The following is an 8,704-nucleotide window of genomic DNA, read 5'->3' as shown; positions in this document are numbered from 1 at the left end:
TAATGGTTATTTTATGGGTCTATTCTTGTAAAACACTAGTAAGGAAAAGGCTAGATATAGGTCTCTTAAGACCTTGTGAATCAATAACCTAAATGTTTTTAGCGCTGTCCTTCTGACTCCAGTTTTCTATCCATCTCAGCTTTATGATAAATAACTCAAAATCAATATCACAAAAATCTGAAAGCATTTCCTCCTGTCTTCCCTGAAGCTCAGAAAAGGATCCAATTTCTTTTTAGGTGTTCTTCTTCGTTGTCCAGCCGACCTTTCTCTTGACCTTTCTACTTGTTTCCCCAACTTTTTCAGTCTAGCTCACTGGTTAGGAGTCCAAGGTTTTCTTGCTCTCGGAGGGTTCTTATCTGCTTGTTTATTTTACCCTGTTCTGATGTGTTTGTTAGTTCTTATTTCGTATCACTGTATTTCATTTTGTTATTAAAAACAAATTAATTAGCCAGGTGAGGTAGCACTTGCCTTTCATCCTAGAGAAACCCTGTCTTGAAAAACCAACATAATGTTGGGCGGTGGTGGCACACGCCTGTAACCTCAGCTCTCTGGGAGGCAGAGGCAGGCAGATTTCTGAGTTTGAGGCCAGCCTGGACTACAGAGTGAGTTCCAGGACAGCCAGGGCTATACAGAGAAACCCTGTCTCACAAAAACAAACAAACAAAAAACAAAAAAAAAAAAAAAGAAAAAAGAAAAACCAAAATAAAATAAAATATAAAAAAAATATGTCTGGCAAGATTATGGTACAATGGGTAAAGGTTATTGCTACCAAGACTGACAAAGTGACTTGGATCCCTGAGACCCACATGGTAGAAGGAGAGATGTCCACTGACTTCCATGGGAGTACTGTAGCACAAACAACAGAGCTCATCACACATTCATACACAATAATCTTTATTAAAAAATTGGGGGGGGGGGCTGCGACAGTGTTTTTATGTGTAGTCCTGGCTGTAGTGAAACTCTCTTTGTAGTCCAGGCTGGACTTGAACTCACAGAGATCCACCTTCTGCTGCCCCCTGAGTGCTGAGATAAAAGGTATGTGCCACCCCCACCCTGTTACAATAAATTCATAAATATTAAAAAATTTAAAGCTAGTAATAAAGTAAGAAAATGATATTGTACTTTTTGTATGTTGTCACAATGTAATTTGATCACACAAACTTTATATAACAATCTTAAAAGAATCTTGATCAACTCAATATCAAACTGATATATTTATTTGTTTTTAAAGTCCCATGGTGTGTGTCTGTAAGTATGTGTGTACACGTGTGTGTATATGTGTGACTATATGTATGTTTGTGTGAGCAGTTGAGTATGTCTGTGTGTGAGTACATGTGTGTGGGTGTTTGTATGTGTGTGACTATGTGTGTGTGAGTATGTATGAGTGTGTTTATGTGTGTATGTGAGTATGTGTATGTATGGGTGTATGTGTCTGTATGTGTGTATGTGTCAGTATGTGTATGTATATATGTGTATGTGAATATGTGTATGTGTATGTGAGTGTCTGATCCACCTTTACTAGACACTGAACTTTAGGCTTTGAGTATAGGCAATCTACCTCCAAACCCCAGTCCCAGCCACAGCCTCAATTTTGTTAACTTATTGTATCTACCTCACAACTTATTTTCAAGCCAGAACTCATTATGTTTTAAAAATTATGTTTTATATGATACTTGTATTATGTGTCTGATGTGTTTGATCCTTGAACTGACCCTTGATTCTACATTTCTATTTAACATGTTGTGACATAATTTTTATTAAAGTAAATTGTGATTTTAAAGACATCATGTAATTAAAATATTAGTCAAGGAGGAAATCTTAGTAACCCCGAAAAGTTCTTAAAATTTTTGAACCAGGGAGTAAAAATTTCCATAAGTGTTCCCATTGGTTATTGAGGATTGATTTTTATGTTTCCAACTCAAAATAAACACATATGTGAATCACATCACAGATGCTAATTTTTTGAATAGGCACTTACGAAATATTTTTCTAGTTGCAAAGGTTACTCTGAGTATGAATGTCTACTAACGCAGGCCAGTTTCTCAAAAACTTTGTCAAAAAAATTTAGTGGGACATATGTACAGCAATATCAGAATTTCATTAAAAATAAGAATAAAAAGCAAAAAGTGGATTGAAATGTATTTGATAGGATTTGAGCATTGAAAACCAACCTTGGCTCTGTTCTCTTTAGCTTCATGGGAGGTCATTGTCATCCTTGGGCACGTTAAAAATTCAAGTGTCAGGTATCCATGGGGTGCCTTCCCTTCTTAGAGGAAAAAGGGAGGTGGGAATGGGGGAGGGGAATGTGAGTGTGGGATTGGCAGGAGAGGAGGGGGGTTGCTATTGGGATGTAAAGTGAATAAATAAATTAATGGAAACAAATCAAATGTCCTTGTGCCCCTTGTTTTTGTTGTCTGTTAAAATATTCACTTAAGCACTGGTCATGATGATATACACCTGTGAGGTCAGTAATTTTGATGCTTGAGGTAGGAGCCATGGGAGTTTGAGGCCAACTTGGGCAAAGTGTTCCTCTCCATAAACTAACAGAATGAATGAGTGAATGAGTGAGTGAATGGATGAATGAATACATCTATTACTATTCTTTTAAATTGCCTGTTAGGTACTGGCCTTGAATTATCCTAAGCAGCATAGGAAAAGCATATTTGCAGAGCACAAGTAATTAGTAATAATCCAATGGCAAGATTAACACAAGTGAAATAATAAGAAAACAGTTCAAGATAAAAATATATTAAAGGCATGTTGTAGGGATTATGAAAACTCTGAAAATAATAGGGCTGAAGCCCCCCAAGAGGCTGGGTCCTTTGTGAGGTGAGGCTCAAGGAAAAGGAAAAAGTCCTCTTAGAAAGAAAACAAAAGGGGCTTTGAGGTGTGTGTCTGGAATTGGGCTTTCTTTCATGGCTCCTGGGTCGCTATCTGCAAAACAAAAGCTAAGGATTTACCCCAATAAAGGAGTCCTGATAACATCAATGGGTAAGAAGATTGATCTATTTAATCTATTGAAAAGATAAATTACCATGGGTAGCAGGCCTCTTCCTATGTGCCAGATTTAATTGTGACCAAAACATATTTTTTGATTTTATCTTTTACTGACCACATCGAGACTTTTTTCCTTATTTTCAATTTTTTTCAATATTGTTTTCTAAATAATTCAACTACCAATTGGCCAGTATTTACATAGTATCAGCTAGTCTAAGTCCTATACCAGTGACTTACAGTACAGTATTGGATTCACATAGGTTAGGTGCAAATGCATTTTATATAAGGAACTTTAGCATCCATTTGGAGTTCAAGAATCAGTCTCCTACAGATTTCCAGTGTTGGCTGGGAACTATATTGGCTATCCTCACTGTAGAAACATAAAATACTCTCTTCTCTTACAGTCATTTAACACCAAGTTACAGAATATGTTGCTTTTATCTGGAGAATGTTTGTGATGATTTTGATTTGAGCATTATTAATTATCTCATGATGTCTATGTAATAAAGCCACATGCTACATTTTGCTTTCATCTTTATTTCTTTAGGTTTTAAACTCTTTTTTTTTTAAACAAAACAAAGACTGGGTCTAACGCTGTAGCCCTGATTGGCCTAGAACTCACAGAAATCCTCATGTCTCTTCCTCATGTGTGCTGGGGTTAAACACGTGCCAATATGCTTAGAATGGTTTTATTTTATAATGATAATGATAATAATGATAATAATAATAATAACAACAACAATAATAATAGTTGTTGTTGTTGCTACATTGTTAACTCTCTCCAGGTTCTGGGTTGCATTAAGAAGCCAAACTGCATCAGAATAATGAAAATTGCCTTCTCTTCATCAACTCACCACTACATTCACCAAAACAACCCATCCAAAATCTAGTAGAAAAAAATACTTGTGATTGATTATTTCTGTATGTTTCCTCAGGAGAGCAAGTGTGCATGCCAGCTCATAGGCACAAAGATCACCTATGAAATTGAGTTTACTACTTCCAAGAGTTGGTTTTCTCCTCTCAACATAATTTCCAGGCATGGAATTCAGGTCATCGTTAAGCTAGGAAGCTGAGGCATCTTACTGGCCTCGTGTGTTTGATTTTTGAAATCTAGCCTTGCAGTGTAGCCCAGCTTAGTCTGGAACTCAAGATGATACTGCCTGTCCAACCTCCTAGGTGCTAGGATTACAACATTTTGGCTTTCAAATAAGGATGAACAGGGCTGTAACTTTCAAGAAGGTTGAGGTAGGTGAATATGCTAGTCCTTATTCATCATCTTGTGAGTCTAGTTTATAAAGTATTCTTTTTGGTGAAGTATTCAATGTAAAATCTTCATCAGAATGTTACTTTCAAATTTTAGAGGTTTTCAGAAAAGAAAGATCTGCCAGAGATACCTTGAAGAGTCTTCAGAATAAAATGTAAAGTACATTTTAAAACCCATAAAAATGATTCTTAGGGTCTGCATCACTACACAGGCTCTTAAAGAAACAGGCATGGTTCATCAATTTTATTTGGTTGTTTAATTCTTGAGCATGTTTAGATCACATTTTGGTGAATTTAGGAGTTCCCATCTTGCTTTAGTGGGTATGCTTTTGTGAGTGTGTGAGTGTGTGTCTGTGTCTGTGTATGTGTTTGTGTATGTGTGTGTGTGTGAGAGAGAGAAATAAAAATATACAATTATTTTAAAATGCTATCACTTTTTACTCTTCCTCCCAAAATGCTCATGTTTAAATATTTTTGTCTGTATCTACTAAATATGCAAAATGGCACTGAAGAAAATAAGCAGAGACATTGCCAACATTGGATGAGTAGATGAACCTTGCAACATTAAGCTAATGCAAAGAAGCCAGTTAAGAAGATCAGGTATTATATGTTTCTTGTTACATGAGATGTACAAAAAGGAGGAGGGCAGAACTAATGTTTGTTAAAGAGGAGAAAAGTTGGAGGAAAATAGGAAATTATAGCTCATGGAGAAGGAGTTCCTTGTAGAGTTATTGAAAAACAGGTCCTAAAATAGATTGCATTGGTTGCACAAGTTTATCAATTGACTAAACATTTCTTGAATTATAGCATTAAGAAGTGAGCTGTATGGTGTATGAATTGTATCTCAATAAACCTGTAAAAAGAGAGGGTGGGGAGGAGTGAGAGTGAAGGGAGACAGGGAGGGGAGAAGGGCGAGGGGAGCAATTAGGCCACTTAGGTTCAAGGAAAACCATAATGCAGCTAGCTACAAGACTTGACAGAAAACCAGTTGAGAGTCTGTGGTCACAAGAGACTAAACTCAGAAATCAAAAGGGCTTTTGAAGCGATCCATTTTTTTTCATCAGCCTGATCCCTTCTTTGGCAGTTCTCGAAAAAAAGGAAAGTCAATCCAGTTTACCAAGAGTAAGATTTAATATAAGTGTTACAACATTATTTTAAATTAAGCTGGAAGCAGAGTTCTGATAGCAAAAGATGACAGGTTTCTTCTTTGCTATTTTTAGAACAGTTTTAATTACCATATGACAACTAGTTCAAGGATTTAAAATATAACTTGTGTTTATAAAGTTAATTGGATATTTGGTCTAAATACCCAAGAGGAAATGTCTTTGGGAAATGTCAAAGAAGGCTTTTGGATAAGAACTTTGCCTGGCTTCAGGCAACATCTCTTGGTAGCACTTGTGTGTGCTGTTGGCAACTGCTCTGCAAAAGAAGGAAAGACAGGTGCAAAAATCAATCCTGTTTTGCAACCCAGCACCCATTGTTCAGTGTGCGTTTTGATACATATAAAAAGGAACGTGATACTCACACAAAAGGAAAGAAACATCCCTCGGTTAAGACACCAAGCGCTGGCTGGGTTGTTTACCACTGTGATAGCCTCACCTGGTACAAACAGAAGGAAAAGCTGTCTACCCACCGAAGCGTCCCCTTGACGCACTGAGCACCACTATGGGCAGATAACTCCAACTTAGGGCTTGAGCTCCCACATGTTTTTAATTAAACCCAACAAAGCGGTACAAAACATTTGTGTGGATGGGCACACATGAGTGCATGTTTATGTGTGGCTGTTCATCCGTGTGTGTGTAGGTCCATGTTCATCCTCTGTGTCATTGTCATCTTAGTTTTTGTAAGAGATACGATCTCTCACAGGTTTAGAATAGACTGAACAGTGAGACTTAGGGTTCTCGTTCTCTCTCTCTCTCTCTCTCTCTCTCTCTCTCTCTCACACACACACACACACACACACACACACACACACACACACACACCAAGATTACAAGTAGGTGCCACTGTGCACAGATTTTTTCCATTTAAATACTTGAAAGCATTTTTTCAATTTATTTGCTTTATATCCCACTCACTGACCCACTTCTAGTTCCCCCTCCCACAATCCTTCCCCCCTCCCCTTCTCCTCTCAGCAGGTGAGCCCCCTTGTTTTTCCCTGCCCCCAACCCTGGCACTTCAAATCCCTCTGAGGCTAGGCTTCCTTTCCCACTGAGACCAGACAAGGCAGCCCAGCCTTGGGATACAAAAGAATGTATCCCGTGTATAGGCAACACCTGAATAGCCTCTGCTCCAGTTGTTTGGGACCTACATGAAGAACAAGCTGCACATCTGCTACATATGTGCAGAGGGGCCTAGGTCCAGCCCGTGTATGTTCTTTGGTTGGTGGTTCAGTCTCTGAGAACCTCAAGGGTCCAGGTTAGTAGACTCTGTTGGTCCTCCTGTAGAGTTCCTGACCTCTTTGTGGGCCTGCAATCCTTCCTCCTATATTTCCATAAAAGTCCCCAAGCTCCACCCATTGTTTGGCAGTGGGTGTGTGTATCTGTATGAGGCAGCTGCTGGGTGGAGCCTCTCAGAGGACAGCCATGCTTGGCTTCTGTCTGCCAACATAACAGAGTAGCATTGATAGTGTTAGGGATTGGTGCTTGCCCATGGGGTGGTCTCAACTTGGGCCAGTTACTGGTTGGCCATTCTCTCAGTCTCTGCTCCCTCCCCCATGCCTGCATTTCATGAAGACAGGATAAAATTTGCGTTGAACATTTCATGGGTGGGTTGGTGTCCCTATCACTCCACTGGGGTTCCTGCCTGACAATAGGAGGTAACCTCTTCTGTTTCCATATCCCCAATGCTATGAGTCACAGCTAAGGTCACTCCCATTGATTCTTGGGAGCCTCCCCATCCCAGGTCTCCACTGTGTGCAGCTTTTTTAAAAAAACATATTTTCACTTTTAGGTTTTTAAGACAGGGCTTCTCTGTGTAGCCCTGGCTCTCCTGGAACTTGCTCTGTAGACCAGGCTGGCCTGTAACTCAGAGGTTTGCCTGCCTCTGTCTCCTAAATGCTGGGATTAAAGGTGGTTGCCACCACCACAAGGCAAAAATTACCTTTTTAATATCTTGAGATTATAATATGTGCTCTTTACTTTTGTGTGAGCTTGACACAAACTAAAGTCATTTGAGAGGAGGGAATCTCATTTAAAGAAATGTCTCTATAAGATCTTGTTGTAGGCCAGTCTACTGCGCATTTTCTTAATTATTGATTGATTGATGAGAGTTCAGCCCATTGTGGGTGGGGCTATCCCTGGGCTGGTGGTCCTGGGTTCTGTAAGAAAGCAGGCCGAGCAAGCCATGAGGAGCAAGTCAGTAAGCAGCATCCTTCTATGGCCTGTGCATCAGCTCCTGCCTCCAGGTTCCTGCCCTGGCTTCCTTCAATGATGAATACTGATATGGAAGGCTAAGCCACATAAACCCTTTCCTTCCCGATTTATGTTTTGGCCTTGATCATAACTAACTCTAACTAAGGCAAATATTAAACATAATTCCATCCCTCAAAAGTCTCTCATGTTTCTGCTCCCCTTCCTCTCAAATTCATGGCCTCTTTTTTCTTTATAATTGTTGTCGTAGTGATGGTGGTGGTGGTGGTAAGGATGTGTGTTAGAGGGTTTTTTTGGAGACAGGTTTCACTGTGTAGCCTTGCTGGACTGTTGTTTGCTATGTGTACCAGGCTTCCCTTGAACTCCTAGAGATCCTCTCCTGCCTTTTCCTCCTGACATCCCACATATATATCTGAATATATAAATTCAATCTGCTCAGTTTGGATGATGTTACTCATCTGCATGTTTTAAAGGCTGACCATTTAGTAGTAGTCAACTGCCATGATGGTGGAGCTTGGCATTTAGGAAGAGGCAAGAGAGGAATATGACACATAAGACATGAAAGCAGAAAGGACAATGGATGGGAAGAGGAGAGGGAGGGAGGAAGGGAACCAGCTTTCTAATGCAGATGGTTAGGAATCTGACACCAGGTCTTAATGCTTGTATGACAAACATATTACTGACTGAGCTGTTGCCTACTCTCACATAAAATTAAAATAAAAAAAAAAACTGGGCTCTTTTAGAAAAGTTGAGTTCAATTCTCAGCACCCACACTGGGTGACTCACACTTGCCTAGTGACTCCATCTTCAAGTCCAGGGGACATGACAGCCTCTATAGTCTGGAACACTCTTGTGCACACCCACACATAAACATAACTAAAAATAATAAAATTAACTTAAAAATAAAAACAACATTAAACACAGGTTGGAATCCTCAAGAAAGATTATCATATGAAATAAGATCAGATGACTAAGAAATATTTTAAGTCAAGAGTCACCAATGTTTGTCTTAAAAGGACTGGAATTTTTGTGTGTGTTCTTGGGTGCTGGTGGTGCTGCTGGTGGTAGTGGTG

At 39.3% G+C, this 8,704-nt stretch overlaps 1 non-coding gene across 1 annotated transcript; it reads left to right on the top strand.

The window, feature by feature from the left end:
• Positions 1–5,650: 5,650 nt before the first annotated feature.
• On the top strand, positions 5,651–5,777 carry LOC127675954 (small nucleolar RNA SNORA40). Its single transcript, XR_007975617.1, has one exon. It is a non-coding gene; the product is annotated as a small nucleolar RNA SNORA40 (small nucleolar RNA).
• Positions 5,778–8,704: the final 2,927 nt, after the last annotated feature.

Source organism: Apodemus sylvaticus, chromosome X (genome assembly GCF_947179515.1).
Source record: "Apodemus sylvaticus chromosome X, mApoSyl1.1, whole genome shotgun sequence".
NCBI lineage: Eukaryota > Metazoa > Chordata > Mammalia > Rodentia > Muridae > Apodemus > Apodemus sylvaticus.
Note: the sequence above shows the minus strand (reverse complement) of the source record. Positions and strands in the feature narration are given on the sequence as shown.